The sequence below is a fragment of the Populus trichocarpa genome, chromosome 3 (assembly GCF_000002775.5).
Source record: "Populus trichocarpa isolate Nisqually-1 chromosome 3, P.trichocarpa_v4.1, whole genome shotgun sequence".
NCBI classification, from domain to species: domain Eukaryota; kingdom Viridiplantae; phylum Streptophyta; class Magnoliopsida; order Malpighiales; family Salicaceae; genus Populus; species Populus trichocarpa.
Genome location: NC_037287.2, coordinates 3,051,327 through 3,072,591, shown reverse-complemented (window position 1 = coordinate 3,072,591; position 21,265 = coordinate 3,051,327). Strand labels below are relative to the sequence as shown.

The window sequence follows — 21,265 nt, the reverse complement described above, 5'->3', positions numbered from 1 at the left end:
GGACATTTGAATTTTCTGCATTCTTTATTGATTAGTGTTTACAAAGTGTTATTAGATCATTTGTTAACATGTAGTAAATAAGAAAATAGACTTTCAATACATCATATAAAAATATAAAATAAAATTTTTAAATCACCCGCAATTTATTCAGTATCTCATGAATTTTATTTTCATTATCAAAACTCTAAAAATACTTAAATAATTAAAATCTAAAAAAATAAAATTTTATCAAATTATTAAATCAGAACCTTGATTATTTTTTTATGTTATCTTTGAAATCGTTTTTATAATTACTACTAATATTAAAAGAAGAATCCCTAAAGCAAAATGATTCATGTACTTCCACTTTGTATTCATTCCCATATAATTAAAATTCAAAAATAATAAAATTAAATTATAATTTTTTTTATAGGAGACTCTAGGTTATTAATGTGTTACGTTATCTTTAACTTTTTTATATGAAATTATTTGATATTTAGGAAAAAATAAATATAAAGATTTTATTCGTATCTATATCTTTAATATGTGTTTAACATATGTTAAAAAAAAAACTCTCTAAAATAAAAGGATCTGTAGAAACTATAATGCCGATATAATAATGTTAAAAGTCACATCATATAACTATGTATTTATGTTATTATATGCAGACTTGATTTGAAGTAATTCATAAATATCTTAATATAATAACTATAGTAGTAGGAGAAGATATTTAAATAATAAAATATAAATATTAGTATATGAGATCCAATGTTATATCAATTTCTATTTTCTTGGATTTTTTAAAGATTTTTCGATTTTAGAAATTGCTAAATATAAATAACCAAAATTGATAATTAAAAAGAAAGATTATGAAATATTTGTATTTTAGTTGTTACTCATATTCAAAAGCCCCCTTAAACATAATGATTCATAAAATTTATCTTCATGTTATTCTTAATTTCTATTCACTTCGCATATAATTAAAATTAAAATTAAATAAAAATACTTCAAAATTTAGAAAATTATTGAATTAGCCCTTGATTCTTATCGTACATTATCTTGACTTCTTTAGATGAAAATATTTATACTTTTTGATAGATTTTACTAATATATAAAAGGACTTCTTAATTGAAAGATAACATAAAATTTTTATCTTTAATATTATTCCCACATTTAATAAAAATGAACTCTTTAAAATAAAATAATTCATAAAAACTATAACTTTTGAATAAAATTTTATTCATCAATAGATACACAAATCTTGTAAACAAAAGTACTAATTTAAAAATTTTATAATATAATAATTATTTTTGTAGGGGGAAACATTTTAATTTTATAATATTAAAATATAGATATAAACAAAATGCAATTTTTTTTTATTTGTAGTTTTTTTCAAGAGTTTTTAATTTTATATATTGATAATTATATGTAATTAAAAGAAAATCCAATGATTTCTTATTTTTATCATGTTATCAAACTAACTTTATTTTTAAAAAAAGACAAGATGTATTTTTCTAATTGAAAAAAACATATTTATTTATATTTGTGGCAAAAAAAAAATATCGCTCTCTTTTTCTTTTTAGTTTTGAAAAAAAAAGATAAAAATTATGATAAAAATTATATATTAACATAGATTAAAAAAAATATAGTTTAATTTTAGTAGGAAAAGTAAAGTGTATATATTTTCTCTTAAATTTCATGACTGTGTTAAATTTCTTGTCGTCTGTTACCTGTGTACTTGTTGCGTTGATTCTACAGGAAAATAAATTTTATGTTGCATGGTATTTTCCTTCGATGTTGTATTGATATGAAAAGAAGAAAAAAACAAACGACCAGAAAAAAAAAAGTTGTATATTTAGATAATAATTACCGGTGAAATAATATATGTTAAGTGCAACTCTATTTAACTGTAATTCTTTTGTTTAAGTTGCATAGCAACAACTTTATTATCAGAGACGTGTCAACAACTATAAACAGTTAATTAAAAAAAAAACATATATATAATTCTCTTTTATATAAAATTAAAAAGAGATTTTGAATAGATATGATATATGTCTCACCTGACATCGCAGCGGCTCTAAAAATAATCCTTGAATTATGGAAAAAGAACAAATATCTGGCATCTGGTTCTTTTGGGGGAAAATGTCTTGTTTAAGGAGTCACCACCTAATATTATGATCACTAGGAACCCTAACTGGTTGACAGAGATTCTATGGTACGGGACTGGTTACGTAAAATGGAAGATATTATCACCCCTTAAACGTTCTGCCTGGGGCAGACTGCATTGCTAATTTTGTCTTAAATTGCTAAATATTTATTGGTTTATGCTCTGATGGTTTACTCGCAATATTCCTGACTCTGACGCCAGTGAATATTCAACTACGGATAATTCCAACTTTGTCGTTGGTAAATATTACGTAGCTATAAAATAAATTAGATCAATATTTTTTAATTCCTGATTCTAACGCTAGCGAATAAACAAATAAAATAAATTCATTTATTTACACATTCACATATATTTTTTATTTTTTATGTAGTTAAATAAAAAAACAAAAAAAAAATTAAATCAGTATTTTTATTCCTGACTCTGACGTCAATGAATAAACCAATAAAATAAATTTTATTTTTCACGCATGCACATATTTTTTATTTTTTTGCTAAATAAAATAAAATATAATGAATAAAAATAATATAAATTTAAACCAGTATTTTATTCCCGACTCTGGCATCGGTCAATAAACTAACAAATTTACATTATTTTTATTCATTCATACACATATTTTTTCTCTATATTTTTTATTTTTTATTATTTATGTTTTTGGGGCTGGGCCCAGCTCAGCCCATGTGGCTGGGCTGGACCCAGCAGGCCTAGCCGGGTCACGGGCTTGACCCGGCTGGCCATTTTTTCTGTTTGTTTGACCCGCAGGCGTGCGTGAACTGCTCACGGACGCCTGTTGCAACAACATGCAATTAAAGTGCAGGGAGGGACAACGCCACTTACCTGTCGCTGCACTTGAAGACGGGGATGACAACTGACCAGCGTTACTCCTCTCTGTTACTGCTTTCTGTCTACTCCTCTGTTTTAGCTTTCCTTGTTCTGTCGTCTTCTTCTTTTCTGTTTCAGTTTGTTCCCCTGCTCGTCGTCTTCCCCGCTCGTCCGCGTCCGTCTGTTTTTTGGTTCTTCTCGCCCACCGATTCTGTCCTCTCTTTTCCGTGTTTCTTCTCAGTTTTTCTTCCTTCTCTGCCGCCTGCTCTGGCTTATAAAGCCAGAGAATGGCCTTTCTTCACGCGTTCGTGCCTCACAATCGTGAGGCACGAACGCCTCTGTTTCTTTGAGAAGAAACAGGGGCAAACTCTGTATAATCTCCCTCCCCGGTTCTGTGATTCCTCCTCCCAGTTTTTCCTTTTGTTTTTCTCCTGTTTTGGGTCTCTCCCTATCACCGTTTCCCCCGTTTTTTCTTTAGTTTCCTCCCCCCCCCCCCCCCCCCCCTGTTCGTTCGTCTCCTCTGTTTCTTTGAGAAGAAACCAGGGGAACGAAAGTCTGCTCTTTCTTTTTTCTTTTAGTCCAGTCTTCTCCGTTCAAGGAGAAGACAATGGTGGTAAAAGCACGAGGTGCTGCTGGTTGATGGACCAAAAATTTCCCCTGGTTCTGTTTCTCTCCCAGTCTTTTTTTGTATTCCTCTTTCTTTCAGTCCCTCTGTGACCTTTCGTTCTCTGGATTTTATAGCCAGAGAACAATCCGTTTCTTCCAACCATTGATTGCAGGTGTAATGGTGGCGGTGGGCGTCCGTTGAAGAAGATGAACAGCGCATCCACAGACGGCGCCGTTTTGATGTTTAATGATTATTTACGTTTTGGCCCTTGAAGTTTTAACAGTTTTGTAATTAAGCCCCTGGATAAATTAATTCCAAGCTCAAATAAGTCTAAAACTTATCAATTCTCCAATTAAACCCTTGATTTGATTAATTAAATTAATTCCAAGCTTAATTAAGTCTCAAAACTTATCAATTCTCCAATTAAACCCTTAATTGGATTAATTAAATTAATTCCAAGCTCAATTAAATCTCAAAACTTATCAATTCTCCAATTAAGCCCTTGATTTGATTAATTAAACTAGTAAAAAATTTAATTAAATCTTTAAACTTCCAATCATATTGCCCTTAATCCAAATTTTAATTCATTCTTCATTTATTTTATTTTTACTTGTTTTTCATAAAAAAAATTTCAATAAATAAAATAATTAAAATAAAAAGGTCAAAAATTGGGTTATGACAATATAGAAGTTATTCCAATGAAAAATTAATTAAAAATCATCAATCATAATAATTTTGATATATTTGTTAACATGGTAAGCCTAGTAGAGTTCATAATCTGGGTTATGTATTTGACGAGTTAACCTGCGGAACTCGAGTTAATATAATATATCATCGTCTCAATATTAAACAAAATATCATCTTAATTTTTTTTCTTTAAAATCCAAACCATGCTTTTATTGGTCATTTAAATTGCCTTAATTTGCATATATCAAGGCAACTAGATCATGTACAAACAATTCCCTTGTAAATTAATTTTAATCTTATTGCTAAATTATGTTTTTTTACCGGTCATGTGGATTGACTTTGAATCCACCACATTAACTATGTCATGTTAGGGCAACTTTCATGTTGGTTAATTTTAAACTTGATATAAATAAGGATCAGTTACATAAATTTAAACTAAATTATTTTTGTCGATTTTATTTTTAATATTGAGATAATTGAGAATTTAATTTAATTTTTTTCTTTTTATTTTGCCTTTCTATGTGGTTTGCGAGTTTGTCGAGATAACTCGAGTTACTCCAGTTTACGGATTTTGTGTGGTTTTTTAAATTGAATTTGATTTTTTTTATAGTATATTTTTTTCTTATATTATTAGAAAAACAGTTTTAGAAAAAAAAACATGTTATTAAACTTTATTAAGTAAGAAAAATTAAAGAATATGGGGGAAATAATTATTCACCCAACACCCATTACATTATGGATTATAATAGTAATTCACCGTGTTTTGTTTTGTTTTTTTTTTAATTTTTGTTATAATTATTTTTGAAATCTATTTTTACAATAGTTGAGAATCTTGGTAAAACAATTAATTTTAATCGTTGTTTTCTTTTTTTGGCAACTGTCTATGGCCGCATGACCATTTTTATAAGGGAAAAAGAAAGAAAGAAAACCCATGACCTTTATTTGCTCAGCAAGAAACAAAACATAAAGCAGAATTGGACCTATCAACAGATTGCTCTGTCAGGTGTAACCTTGCAGAGATTACAATAAAAAGACACATAAGAAAAGCAAGAGGTTTAATTGACTTGTAAAATGTATGTTTGTGAGCTATGATGTAGTGTTTTTTGTTCAATTGTTGAGAGAATTTCATGAAACCAATGGAAAAACAAAAAAAATAATAAGAGTATATTTTGACTGGTAAAAATACTTGTAAGAAAAAAAAAAGAATTTATGTAAGAAATACACCTGTTTATTTTCGTGTTGTGTTCGTTAACCAATTTCTTTTTAATTTATAGTTTAAGAAAAAGTATGGAATAATTCTTTAGAGTGTTCTCCTTCTGGGGTTTGGAAAGCGTAGAGGCTTTCCATTGGAACTGCCATTCTATATTTAATGTCAGTTCTTGAGAGTTTCAAGTTAAATATAAATATATTAACAAATATATTAAGTTGCTAAAACCTGATTGGTCTAGTTATATTTTTATTGATTTAATTAATATTATAAATTTATTTTTAAATAAAATGATATTATTTTAATAAAAACAATTAGTTTATATCCATATGATACGATGACCTCAAGGATTTATCTCCTTCTGGGGTTCACAGATATAATTTCAAACTCAAACAATCGAGAAAAAGACGTAGTATACATTGATAATATTTAAATGTTATTTAGTCATTGCATTGCATTGCATTGATAATATAAATATTTCTTTCTTTCTTTTCTAGAAACAGACAACCTAAAGATCAATAAATCCGAGAAACGAACGACGAACCAACAAACTGACGTTACAACTATCGACTAGTGGCTCAACGTCGCATCACTTTAGCTTTACCTTTCGACCATTTTTCTCTTATATGTTATTTAATTTAATTGTATATATTTATACACTTATTCACTATGAGCTTGATTGATTAGATAAAAAGAAATTAGCAAAATGTCTTAAAACAGTCTTTTATCCCGAGGATCCAACATAATATTTTGTATCTATTTATTTTACTATACTGTGTTATTATGCGAGTTGAATTAAAAAAAATTCAGTAAAAAGGAAATTTTCAGATCTTTAGCATTTATTAAATCCGATTCAACAAATTAATATTAAAATTTTCTAGTCTAATTTCTTATTTAATTAGCTCGAGTTTCAAATTTAACTATATGAAAGTTATTCTAATATGACCTAGTTGACTTAACAAGTTTGAAGACAACCCAGATAATAGATAGAAATGTGATCTAGCTTAATTTTTTTAAGATATATTTTTTTTGTACTGAAACGACAACATTTTAAATTAATCAGAGCTTCATAACTTTACTTGTTGAATCCGTAATCCTGATTATGAACTCCATTAAATTTAATAAATCTATTTATATTTGTTTTCTATAAGATCATTGTAATTTCAAACAAACTTTCTAGTACTTAGTTCATATATGATTTTACAAAAATCTATTTCAAAATTGAATTACCTATTGGGTTTTTGCTAATCAATAAAGTTTAAGTTTCTAATATTATATTTCTACATCAGAACCAATTTATTTTTTTTAAATAGCATTGATTTGTTTAAAAAATTAATCTAGTTAACCCAATAACTCACAAGTAGATTAACAATTCAACAAAATAGATTTTGAACAGGATCAAAACCTGAACCAGGTTGGACGACCACGCCATAAGTTGCATCTTATTTTTGTCTTTGCAATACAATAATACTTACAAACAATAAATAACTAATTTGTATACATCTTTTTGTCACATCTTTATATATAGTTTTTGTAGAATAAATTGGAACTTATTAAGATAATATTCTTTAATTCTCAACGCTATTTGTAATCAATAAAAAAGATATGGACAAGTGCGAGTCACATGGATTGAACGCCACATCTTCCTCGGAATCGACCACACAATAACCCTGACCATGCTCGACCTTGAGGTAAGTTCTAAAATGTTCTTCCTAACTAGATGCACAGCTACGCCTTAGGGAGGGAGGGAGGGCGGGGAGAGGTGAGGGATGTTGGACCAAAGTGAAATAGATGACTTTATTCTTTTCCAGATTTCTTCTAAAAATATTAACGGGTAAACACTCGCTCGCACACCCGCGCACACGCACGCATATAATGATTAAAATTTGAGTTAAATTCTATTTAACTAGTGTCTGTATTTTTGTTAAACAAACAGATTAATCCCTCAAGTTGATTTAAATAATTAATTGATACTTGAATCACATTTTACCGTCAAGTTAGCGGCACAAGGTAAGGAAATATTGCTGAGAAGCTCAACATTTTCCTAACGAGAAATTAATGAAGCTACCAAATTTTTTATTTTTTAGATTTGATTTTTATTATTTTGATTATTATTTATTTTATTTGAGATAATTTATGAAATTATATATATTTTTTTAATTTCATTCTCATTCAACCTTTTAATTTGTAAGATTTGTTCCTCATTATTTTAATAAACTTGAAAAAAATAAAACATTAATAAGTTATTTTACAGCTCGTTTTCCATGACATAACCAAACACTGGAAAGTATTTTCCAACTTATTTTCCATTACACTACCAAACATCGAAAAATAATTCACTTTCCCGGAATTCACTTTCCAAAAAAAAACTACTTTCCAGCAAATAAACGGGAGAATTGTATTCTTGTGCTGCTTCACTGTTCATAACTAACAAACTAAAAGAATTATATATATATATATATATAAGAGTGCTTCACTGTATGTGAATCCTGTGGCTTCAGTCTTTATCGCACTCCGTCCCTCTTTTTCGTGTTTCTTCTCGCGCGGTGGGTGTTCCTGCGCTTTCTTCTCATTTGTGAGTTTGGATAAACTCCTAGCATTAGTGATGTATTGTCACCAAGAGAAAAAACTTCAAGTGGTATAATTTCTCAGTGTGAATTTATCAAGGGCATTGTATATTTCACTTGAATTAGTAAAAGAGTACAATACTCAAGTACGGTTAGTACTTGAGGTGTGGATGTAAGCTTACTGAACCACATTAAAAATCGAGTTTGCAATATCTATTTCTTTATCTATTTACTTTAAACACTTTAATTATATTATTGATTATTGTGTTATATGTGTTTAGTGTGTTTATTTGCATTATTTGACATAATTAGTGCAACACCTAATTCACCCCCCTTATATGTTATTGTTGCTTTAATCCTAGAATTACGTAAGTATCAATCAAATTTGTTTTTATCATAACTTTAGAAAAGTGCATAATGTTTTTTTATGTTGACGTGAAAGAAAAATATTTGTAATTATTTGTATTGTTATAGTTTCGATTGAAAATCCCATTGTGTCTCATAGAAAAACAAATGAATAAAAACATAATTGCAAAGTTAAATTGTTTATTAAATTGTTTTTTTTGTGTGCAGAATTAGTGTGTTAAATTTTTGTGATTCATTTTAATTAATATTATTTGAGATTATATAAGTGTGATATATAATTGCAAAGTTAATCTTGTTATTGAGATAATAGATGGATAAAACTATCCATATAAAATAATATTACAATCACATTGCTATTACCAAAGAGCAAGTAATAAATTGTTTTATGATAATTTATTGTCAATTTATTGATTTTAATTTGTGGCTATCCATACAAAATAGATCTCCTAGACCTATCAAATTAAAAATGGTATTGAGATTTCTAAAACTAGAAGTGAATATTCAGACAATGATAAAAAGTTATTTTTTATGGATGTTAAAGCCATGAATATTTTATATTATGGATTGGGTAAAAGTGAATTTGATAGAATTATATTCTATAAAAATGCTTAGAAATATATAGCATACTTTAAAAGTAACTCACGAAGGAACTAATAAGTCAAAAAATCTAAAATTTAAATGTTAATTCATCAGTATGAATTGTTCAAAATGATTGGTGAATTCATAACTAAAATGTTTATTAAAATGGCTATAATAACTAATAGTTTATTAGTTTGGATGTTTTTAGTAATGCTGAAATTATAGAGAATTGATCATTAAGTTGATTTTTTTATATGCATAGAAATCAGATCATTATAAATTTAATAAACTATTTAAAGTGTTCCAATGGAAAGAAAATGGGTGTTGTGAATTTGAGTCTGTAGTTTTCTCTGCTTTCTTTTTGGATTTTTTCGTTTGTCCCTTCCTGAAAATTTGTGCTCAGTTTTCGCCTTCTACCTGCTGCTTAGTTCAGGGTATTAAATTTCTTTGTTTCATCAGAAGATGCCTTACTCTTTGTTGATTGCCTTTCTGTTTCCCAGATATATTCAGAAGTGAATTAGTTGCAAAACAGGGGAGTCTCTGTGAAAACATTACAATAGCATTTACACTAAGTAAGAAAACTTTTATGCATGCACTGTAATTGACAAAGAAAAGAAGAGAAAACCCTTTAATTTATGAAAATGCAACGAGTTCACTCTGCAATATATATCAGTGCTCATTGGCTACTGCAAGTGCCAGCAGTAGCTGTGCCTGTCTATAAGATTTTGGATGTAGAGATATCACCAAAACATTCTACTTTATACTGAGAAAGTAGGAAACCATACACTATATATCGTGGCTAATTGATTTTTGTCTGCTGCTTTTGTACTTTTAAGATCACTATCACTTCAACCCTGTACAAGTTAAAACAAATAGAAGGCCCCAAATCCAACACTATTCATTTAAGTTCAGTTGCAACTCAAGTTTCAAATTGAAACACCAGTGCTCATAGCAATAGATTAACCTAGAAATTTAAAGCGGAACAAGCTTCATGCAGCCATCCAAGAGGTCATCATCGAAAGAAGACGTTACACAAGAAGTTCCAACAAAAATTACTTAAGTGGTTGCTCTGTAACATTTGACTTGCTAGAAACAGTTGTCAAAGCACCGCCATGAGCACCATCAGGACTGGTAAACTCTGCAAGCAAAGGTGATGCAGATATCCCAGGAGTGCCAACTGCAAGGGATGGAGCCTGTGCTTGTGCAACAGATGGTTGGTGTACAATATTTCCAGTATTTAAGATTGAGGAAATACCAGAAACTGGTTTGTCAGAATCTCCTGGCATAGGAGATGGAGCTAAAGGAGTTGAAGGAGATGGGACAACAAAAGGCGAGTTCGCAGATTGCAGAGGTGTTCCAGTTTTGGTTACAGAAGACGGTAGATTTTGCTGGTCAATCTGAGGAGATGAATGTTGTAATTGAGGGGAAGCATGCTGAGGTAGTTGAGGTGAAGAAATAGGAAATGAAGGTGCTGGTTTCATGTGTTGACGTGGGAAAGCTGTGCGTTGACCTGTTGGGAGATGTTGTTGGAAGACTGCTGGCTTAATTCCAATCCCCTGTCTCATCTCATTTACATCATTCATCTGTTGCGGCTGTGGAATTTGGTGCGTCTGCATCTGTGCACGCAACTGCTGCTTGGCTTGCTGGTGTAATTGCTGCTGCTGCAGCATCTGTTGATTCTGCATTAAATTCTGGCGTTGCTGCAATCGTTTAAGCTGTTGTGTTTGTAGCATCTGTTGTTCATGCTGCTGCTGCTGCTGCTGCTGTTTTAGATGCTGGTGTTGAATCTTATTGGAATTCGACTGAAGGGGAATATTTGGCTGCAGCATACTCACCCCACTTTGTGTTGACATTGTGTTAACATTGGTTGGTTGGGAAATGCTCACGAGATTCTGCTGTACAGATCCTACAGGTGTCTGCTGCAATGAGCTCAGTGCATTTCCTTGTCCAGAATCTAAATTGGAGCCTGGTTGTATTGGATTCATCATGTTTGATTGTGACGTCGAATCCCCAGATAAAGTTGAGAGAGAATTATGCAGCAAGCTTGACATATTGTTCTGCTGCATCTTTGGTACAGAACCTTGCATATTCATTGATTGCAACTGGGGATTGAGTTGATTTTCATGGGACTGCAATTGAGGAACTTGAGATTGGGGTTGCTGCATAGGTTGAATATGAGGTTGGGGAGGTTGTCCTTGCTGTAGATTAGGAATAGGCTTCCTGTATCTGCTTGGGTTTACAAAACCTACAATCTGCTTCTCATAGAAACCCAATTTCTCCTTGAAATTAGGTGTGATGTTGTTTTTAGAGACCTGTAAGAATGTTATCAAGCGCTCCAACATGACCTTGAATACCTTCAGCTTTTCAAGCTGTTCTGACTTTGGTTATTGTGGAAGAGAGTCATGCTGGAAAGCAAAGTTAACATACACGAGAATTAAAAATTGCATTGAACCTTTGGAGCAAAACTAGTAAACATTAGTGAAAAAAATGTTTCTATTCCAATTCTTCCGTGTCAATGCTTGGTTGTGGGGTGGTTGGGGGTGGGGGAGGTAATTAGTGCAGATGATACAGTGACAAGCAATGCTGATGGGGAAAACAAATTAATACAAAAGCTCAACTGTGGGGGTTTATGAATCATGTGTGGGCAAATAAATTGGAAAACATTACAGAGACAATTTACCTGCTGTAACTTGGTAGCAATTCTCTGGTACATTTCATTTATTTCAGGCAAATACGTTTCCTTCATAACTTTGATCTAGGAAGTACATATAACCAGCAAGACATTATCAATCATATGCTTGATTTCTTCACGTGCCAGGGTCAGAAAGAAACATAAGCAAACTTGAGAGAATTGATAATAAATAAAATGGCAGAGGACAGCATATATTGTTTGAGATAAAAATAGCAGAGTGGAATCAATGCTGAAAACTCAAAAGAGAATATCGTTATTGATTGCATGCAAAGATGCAAAGGATTGTGTAGTTTTTACCACTTCAGACAAGATTCAGGGGTTGGTCAAGTTCAGTTACTTTGTCTCACGGCAAACTACAATCACCACTGTTTTCTATTGTTCCAACTCAAGTCAATGGATGTCACGACTTTGGTAAACACTTCTTAGCTTTATAACTTTGGATTTATAACCCTTATATCCTAAAAAATTGAACAATACTGGACATGGTCATGATTCAATGGATTAGGTCCACTTATTTTCCTTTCTTCCATTGTCACATGTTTCAGAACAAATTTGATTGTAATCCTGAAAATAACTGTTCACTTAACCAAATATAACGATGACTATTCAGAAACAGTTCACTCTTGTTTTCAAGTCTGTCTATTACAGTAAGAAGTATTGTCAATTGGACTTGTTGGAAATAATAAAATAATAACTCACCACACAATAAATGCATGGAAATACAGGGAAAAAATCGAAAGGGAGAGATTTGCAATAGAAAAAAAATTGTTGTGTCAGTACCAAGAAAATAACCCTCTTGACCTAGAAATCTGAATATTTTACCTTTAATCATCTTATCAGTAATTTATCGTTTCTTAGTTGCTGCAATCATGGAACTTACAATGCTTCCTAACTAATCGCAACCATAGCTGAATAAAACTCCCTTGTACCAAATTCCAGGAGACCTTTTCCATTGAAATCTTGCAAGACTATGACATACATGAACTTCGCTTAATGAACAGTAAACCACAGAAATTACTTTTTGGTAGATCTCCTCTTACCAATCAGCACCATTTGCATGTTCAGTCTCTGCTGTAGAATCCAGGGACACTACAAAAATTTTGATGCAGGCAAAAAAGAAATTAGAATTCATGTATTTTTTTAATGTTTTCCGCAAACAGGGATATTTCTGTAATTTTCACACTTGCTGAAAATTATGGAATGTTGTAGGTCTTGGTTTTATTTCTATTTAGTATTTTATTGTTCCTAAAGAATAAGGAGTTTTATCCTAGATAGGACCATTAGTATTTTTCTACATAGAAATACAAGTCCTTTTTGGACTTGGAGTACTATGAACTCCATCTCAACGTTATGTAATCATTCAAACAGACAGAGAGACATTTATCATGGCAGAAAAGCTCGAAAGTGACACTTTACCTCCTAACCAGGAAAATCTTTAAAATAAACCATCTCAATCATAAAATATAGATAGCCATGCATCACAGTACTTGTTCCTTAACAGGTTAAGGATGAAACATTTCACATGCCTTACAGAATTAGCATCGAGGAGGTGATCATGAGATTTTTACAGCAAGCTGATGATTTATCAGCACATCAAACCTTAAGTGCCTCAGAGTTAATCCACTTGCTAATTTCTTTCTTCCCATAAAAATCAATTGGCTGATGATTAGTTACCCTAGCGTCAAATGCATTGTCCAGTTATACATATATTTTTAAAATTCATGTCCGTTAAATTCAAAATGAGAGGTGAACAGATGGTGCAATGAGCTGGAGGGCATGATGTGGTAACAAATGAGTGTGATTTTCAATAGCAACGGCATCAGTAGAACATAAAGCTACCAAAAGAGCATTACTGACTTGAACCATTATGAGAGGTGAACAGTTGGTGCAATGCACTGGATGACATGATTGTTTGTTAGAGAATAATATAAATCATATCCTGGGACCTCACCTGTGATGTTTTGAAAGTAAATGGGTAGGAAAAGGCTACAAAGCCCTTGAAGACTTAGATGTAGAAATAAATGAATTCAGGGTATTGTAGTAATTAAACAAAGAGTGGATAAATATAAATAGAAAAAAAAGAAAAAGAAAGAAAGATATGCAATTAAGAGTGAAAAACCGGGAAAAGAGAAGAAAAGGGAAAGAAGAAGAAGAAGAGAAAAGAGGGAAAGATAAGGGAAATAGAAGAGAATTGGAGAAAATAAGTTTAAAGGTAAGATTATATATAAATATGTGTTCTTTAAGCTTTAAATTTCTGTTTTGATTGAATGTTAAGGTTTTGAAGATTGTGTTTTGGGTTTATTGATGAATTAATTTAAATGTTATAGGGTTGATTGTTGTGGGTAATGAATTATTTAGTTGATTATAGAAGATTGGAGGTAAAGATGATGATTTTGAGTTATGATTTGTGTAAATGGTGAATTTTGAGTTAGAAATCTGGAAAGAACAGTAGGTTTTCTGTTGAAATTCTGGGTTTGAGGTTGAAGATGACAAAATTTCGGTTTGGCCCCTCAATTTGTAAAAATTACAGTTTAGTCCCCAAACTTTGGAAAATTACAGATTGGTCCCTGGAGCATATTCCGAGATTCTGAACAGAATAAAATATGAATTAAGGGCAGAATTCCAGTATAGTTATGAAATTTTAACACTTTCAATTTAGTCCTCCAATTTGACAAAAATTACAATTTGACCCTAAAAATTTGGAAAAATTCCAGAATGGTCCCTGGAGCATAATTAGAGATTCTGGACAGAAATGAGGATGAATTATGGACATAATTCCACTATATTCATGAATTTATGATATTTTTAGTTTGGTCCTTCAATTTGACAAAGTTACAATTTGACCCTTAAAAATATGATAAATTACAGATTAGTCCCCAGCTGTAATATTAACTTTTGCAGATTTTTTTGATGAATAATTGAGGGTTATTTAGTGAATTATTATCAAGTCTTATTATTTGTTTTATTATGGATTAGATTTCGGGAAAACCGTTAATTTTTTGGTTTTTAGGAAAAATGACTAATTTAGTTTAAAAACATATAGGGTTATGGAATTGACCCTTAGTTAAGTGTATTAAATAGGTTATATGTTCTTTCAAGTCGTTTTTGAATATGTCTCCTTTGTATTCAGATAATCCTGATATTCTACCGGCGGGACATTAGTAGGATTTCTTTCGGTATTTGCTTTTGACTACCGTTTGATTTTGAGTCAGGTGAGTGGATAATTTTCTATATGCATGAGAAATATTATAAATATTTGATTCGTTAATATGAATTGGATCATGTGCTTCTTGATAATATATATGTTGATTATTATCCTTCTTATGATAAAGCATGATCAATTGTTGAATCTGAATTCTTGATATGAACCAGTATATATCACTTTCAGTCTTACATTTACATGGTAGGTTATACATCTGCGTAGTTAAATTATAAATTTTCTAGGGTTTCACAGACCTCCTTTAACCAAAATCAAAGAAAATGTGTGTAAAGTGGTCTCATTATAATGGGTGACCTACCTAAGTGAAAAAAGAGAAGAATGGTCTAATTGTAATGGGTGACCTACCTAGGTGGAAAAAAAAATATGAAGTGTGGTCTCATTGTAATGGGTGACCTACCCAAGTGGAAGATATGAAAAGTGACAAGTGTAAAACAATATTAATTAAGAAAGAAATTGAATAAGTTTGAAGAAAAGAACTTGTAGTTAAGGATGAGGAAATATAGGAATGAGGTTTTGATTGTTTTATATTTGAGAAATGATGTTCTTTATCTTATTTGAAGTATTCAAAATATGAACAAGTGAAGAAACAAAGTATTCATGGGAGAATTCTTTAAGTGAGTTAAAAGAAAAAAATTGATTAAAACTATATGTTGAAAATAAGGTGACCAATGAATGAAAATTTTGGTGTAAACCCCAATTAAATAAAAGATATTACGTGCTTCAAATTTAGGCACGTAGGAGAAATAATAATGGATTAATAATGTAGTGCAATCTGATTGATTCAGGAGTTGTACCGGGAGCAGGGCATCAGGTAGGAGGAGTTGGGCCATCACGAGCAGACGGTAGGTGATTCATCACTTTCTTTTAAAATTCAAAGTTTCATTATTAGTTATGAGTTGTTTATGACCTATTGATATGGAAAAAATAGAAGAAGAAACTTGTTTGTAATATAATTCGGATGTTGGGTAATTCGTATGGAATTACCGGTTAGATTGGCTATTAATAGAGAATAGCCGGATGTTGGGTAATTCGTATGGAATTACCGGTTAGATTGGCTATTATTAGAGAATAGCCGGATATTGGGTAATATTTATGGAATTACCTGTTTGATTGTTGGCTATCTAAGAGGATTAGCTGAGTTTGAGGTAAAATTGTGAATTACCAAATTAAAAATTAAGCAATGAGTGTTGGTTGCAGATGTCTTATAAGTATAGGATTAATAAATTATGGATGGGTTATTAATGTGGATATGTAGTAAGTTAGTGATGAAAGACAATTTGATATATTTTGAAGAATTGTGAACATAATAGCTTTATTATTTTTAATGTGTTATCTTCCTTATTTCTTATTAATGTTATGTATACAAGTTTTTCACGAGGTGATGCAGAGCGTTAAATATGGGTTTTGTGTTTAAATCTGTTTATTTTGTGGGATGTAATATCTTTGCTCTATATGTAATTTGTATTATATGTAGATTTTAATATATGTATCATAAAGATGTTTTCTTTTGGTATTTATACATTTAAAAAGTATGAGTAAGGAACTAATATTAGTAAACTATTCGAAAAGAATACTTAGTAATTATAGTCATGCATGTTTAAAAGATGGATGCATGTTAATGTAATAATTAGTTCAATATAAATCTTTTGAGTTTATAATTGTTTGTAGTTAATGTTTTATTTGTTGATGATGTAAGGTTGAGAAAATACAATGAAGTATAGTTATGTTAAATATTGTATGATGAGATGGGATATGATCTAGGATGGTTGGATCAAAGTGGAAGTTTTGGATATTGTGATTGAATGAAGTCTAGTCGATAACTTGGTAACATCAGAAAACAAAGGAAACTCTGTCGAAATTAAAATAAAATAAAATAAAATAATCCCATAATCTTAGACATATTATTCAATACTTGACATTAGTAAAGAAATGTGTGAGATTTCATAACATTATAATTTGAGGGTGTTACACCCTCTCTGGTTTTGGGAGTTCGGGAAAGAGAAAGGGAAATGGGGCCGGTTTTTGGTTTGTTTTGGGGCTGAGGGGAAGGGAAAACTTTGGCTGGCGAGAGGGGAAACGGCAGTTGAAGGAGGGGAGCAGCCAAGGAAGGAGGCAGTTGGGGAAGAAGAAAGAAGAAAATGAGGCTGGTTTGGGTTTGGCTTAGGGAGCGTGAGGTCTAGTGAGATGAGAGAGGGAGATCAAGGAGAGGGGCTGGTCTTCGGAGAGAAAATCCCAAGCTAGGGGGCGGCGGCTTTGGTTTTGAAAGAGATAGGTTTAGGTTTAGGGTTTTCTTGGGTTTCCCTTGTTTTTTTTTTTTTAAATTGTCCCTCCTTCCTTGTGTATGTTGTGGAGACCAGTATTTATAGGTAAAAATATTGCTAGGTTTCCAAACTTGGTCCCTCAACTTCTTTCTTTTTTTGTAAATTTGATTTTTTTTTGGATTTTTCTTATCAACATCGACTCAAATGAGGAAAATTGGTGATTTTAAAAGTAACACATTAAAAGTCGAACGCGTTCCAAAGATCTTTGAAAATTTAAATTCTTTTGAGACAATGTTGAAAATGCTAAAAACGATGCAAATATATTAAGAAACATATTTTTTTGGATTTTCATTGTTTTTCGCTATTTTTGAATTTTTTAAAAATTTTATCAAAAAAATGGGTCAAAAATTGGATTGCAACAATGATCATTGCAACTAAGGAGGAGATGAATAATAATAATAATAATAATAATAATAATAATAATAATAATAATAATAATAATAATGCATTTTCTTTTTACTTGCTTAAGTCTTGTGATATGTGGCATATCAGGTTAGTGTAGGGTTTTCTACAACATATAAATTCAGTGAAAATTGTAATTTAAATTATTTTGCAAGAGTTCAAAGAATCGTATTAGACAATTTATGGTCATTTAGGGTTTGAGCAAATATTACTTGAAATTGTTTTTTCATTAAATCAAAACTCAGTTATCAAATTTAATAAAATAAGGGACCTTTTAACTATTTAGAATCTAGTGAAGATCTTAAAGCTTAATCCATTAGATAAACCTTAAAAGTTAGGTTACAAGTGAGAAAAATTATTAGAATCACCAATCCTATATAATATATGAATACATGAATCAAACACAATGTGACCGTACTCTGACACAACATCAAACAATTCTTCACCGGAAAGACGCGAGGGTGCAACATCCTTTTCAACTCTGCCAACAAAGAAATCATTTTTGTTCTTTCTATACCTGTGATTCGGCGGCAACAAATGATGGTGACAGTAAAAAAAACAAGCTTTACCCCCGTTTGTTAGCGTGAATGCCTTGTTGTTCTCCATATAGTATGGACATGCTAGCTTTCCATGCGTGCTCCAACCAGAAACCATTCCATAAGCTGGGAAATCATTGATAGTCCACATCAAAGCCGCTCTCATAACAAAATTTTGTTTCCTCGAGATGTCATAAGTCAAAGCTCCAGAGGACCACAACTACATCAACTCATCAATCAACAGACGAAGACAAACATCTATATTCCGCCCCGGACTGCTCGGACCTGGTATGACCATAGATAAAAACATGAACTCTAGCCTCATACACATCCCCAGTGGCAAATTATAAACCGTCAGTATGACCGGCCAACAAGAATAAGGAGCAGCAAATGACCCGAATGGGTTGAATCCGTCTGTACACAACCCAAGATACACGTTCCTTGATTCAGCTGAAAAGTGAGGATGCACACTGTTAAAGTGTTTCCAGGCTTCACCGTCAGAAGGATGAACCAACCATCACTTCATCAACTGCATGGTGTGATTGGTGCCATGTCATGTGCTCAGCAGTCCTTGGTGACATGAATAACCTCTGCAGTCTAGGTGTGATTGGGAAGTATCTAAGTTTTTTATATGCCACGAGAGTCTTCCCTCTACCAGTTCTAGATTTGTAACGGGAATACCCGCATGTCATGCACTCGGTCATCTCAGCATTTTCAAGGTAGTATAACATGCAGAAGTTAGGGCATATATCAATTTTCTGGTATCCTAAACCAAGGGGTTTCATCATGGACTTGGCAACATAGAAGTTCTTTTTCAGCCTGTTCCCTTCAGGTAAAATGTTTCTTGCCCATTCAATAATCTTGTCATAACCGGCCTCACTCAACCCGTGATCTGACTTGATGGTGAACACTTGTGCTATGGCTGATAATTTACTGTGGTTCGTGAAGCCATCCCATAATGGTTTGTCAGAATCTTTCAACAGATCAAAAAACCTTGCTGCATCTGCATTAGGTTCTTCTTCTATTGTTGTTACTCATTTTTGGACCCCATGTTTGCTGGAAGATTGACAAAAGCAAATGAAAGAAATATTTTTTTTGAAAACTCTGTTTGAGCTGTTTTCTGCTCTTTTTATCCTTCCCCTTTGCTGCCAAAATCATCAGGTTTTCTTAGACTGATCAGAAGTCTTCATAATGCCAAATTCATTCCTTTTTTATAGGGTCTTTAAGGGTGAATAAATCCCTCAAAAGTGGAAATAAAAAAAAACCTGGTTCTGTTGCTGCCGCAATCTTTTTTGTTCCAACTTAGGCCCTGTTTCTGACTTGGTTTCGTGCAATATCTGACCATCCCAGCTATATTCTGTCACTCATGACATGTTGAAAAATGGACCTACACCCTTATTGGGTCCTAGAGCTCACTGTTCTTATGGCAGACTCTCAGTCGAACTAGGATGCTTGGCATTGTCAGTTTCCTGAATTTAGATCGGGAGACCCTTTTTGACCAACCAGATTGCGGCCCGTTTCTATCATATAAAACGATTATATCTCACCTGGAATCCTTCGTGAAAGTCGTAGTCCTGAACGCATAGGTGAATTTAGGCTTTCGAATCGCTTGATTTCGATATCAGGAGCTCGAGATATTCCTGTTTGAATATCTGACGTGAAAGTAGAGAATTCTGCCACGAGCAGGATTTTGACCCAAGTTTTGCACTGAAATTTCTGCTGCCATCACGATTTTTCTGGTTCATTCTTAGGATACTCTCAGTCATATCGGGATGCTCGACATTCGTCAGTTTTTGAATCGGATCAGGAGACCATTTTTACCGACCAGTTTTGCGGCCCGATTCTGTCCAGTAAAACGATTATATCTCACCTTGAATCCTTCGTGAAAGTTGTAGTCCTACACACATAGATGAATTTTGGCTTTTGAATCGCTGGATTTAGATATCAGAAACTCAAGATATGCATGTTTGAATATCTAATGAGAAAGTGAAATTTCTGCCGCATGTTTTTGGCTACCTGCAAACATAATATTAATTATATATAAAAAGAGAACAGAACCCGAAACAGTGTTGTTTTGAGACATTGTTCCTCCCATGTGCATGCCGCTGCCCAAGACCCTCAGGAGTGGGGAGCAGCTGCAGGCGTGGGAGTAGCGCAGGCGTGCGAGCAGCTGCAGGCGTGGGAGCAGCGCAGGCTGCCCTGGCTTGGTGTCCCCTGCTCCCCATGCGCATGCTGCTGCTCCGCTCCCCCTTCACCTATATATATACTGTTATTAGCAGCTACCGGGGGCTGGTTTTTTTTTTTGGAGGGAGGAAGAAAGGAGAAAAGGAAGAGACAGAGAGAGTTTAAAGAGAGAGAGCAAAAAAGGAGGAGGGAGAGAAGAGTTAAAGAAACAGAGTGCTACACTAGCTGAGGTTTAGAGAAGCCGAAAATCATTGAGAACAGGAGGAGATTACCTTGGGTTGAGTCTATCCTACTCTGTCGAACCGGGGTTTACAAAGGCTCTAAGAGTTTTTTTGGAAAAGCTCCTAACGGCAGAAAAAGAGGAAGGCTTTCTTCAGTTTCAGAGGCAGAAAAGCAAAGGTTTCCACCTGCCTGCACCTCACTTTCTGCATTCAAAACAGCCGCATCAGCAGGTATGGTTCCTAGTCTTCCTTTTCTTTGCTAAGCTTGGCATTTGGTGTGTGGTTTTTCTTTCCCAAACCCTTTTATGGTTTTTTTGCTCTAGATGTTCTGTTTTATTATGTTTTGAACAAAAGGATTGTGCTTGTCCACTATCATTGCCATGCTTTATAGTTTGGATTACTTGTATCGTTGCAGCTGCGTTTTGTTTTCTTGATCTTACGTCAAGGCTGTATGCTTTTTCTTTATTTTTTTTCTTTTGTTGGTTTATTACTATGAGGAACCGTGAGTTTATGGCCCAGCAGCATCCGCAGATATAGCTGCCAGTTTCTGCTGTATTGAAACTTGGCACCGGTTGCTTGCTTATTTTCCAAAAAAATATGTTCCCCGCTTTGCTCTAGTTTTAGTTTTGGTTTGAACAAAAAGGTGGTGCTTGCCCACTGTCACTGCCATACTTTGTAGTTTGGATTATTTGTCTACGTTACAGCTGCGTT

General features: G+C 32.6%; 1 long non-coding RNA gene and 1 pseudogene across 1 annotated transcript in view; both read right to left on the bottom strand.

Moving 5' to 3' along the window:
- Window positions 1–9,853: 9,853 nt before the first annotated feature.
- The window catches only part of LOC18096659 (mediator of RNA polymerase II transcription subunit 15a-like), a 99,777-nt pseudogene continuing 88,365 nt past the window's right edge, over window positions 9,854–21,265 (bottom strand).
- The window catches only part of LOC127905037 (uncharacterized), a 98,928-nt gene continuing 87,516 nt past the window's right edge, over window positions 9,854–21,265 (bottom strand). The window contains exon 2 of the long non-coding RNA XR_008058656.1: window positions 9,854–9,942. This is a non-coding gene — a long non-coding RNA (uncharacterized LOC127905037). The remainder of the gene's footprint in view (window positions 9,943–21,265) is intronic.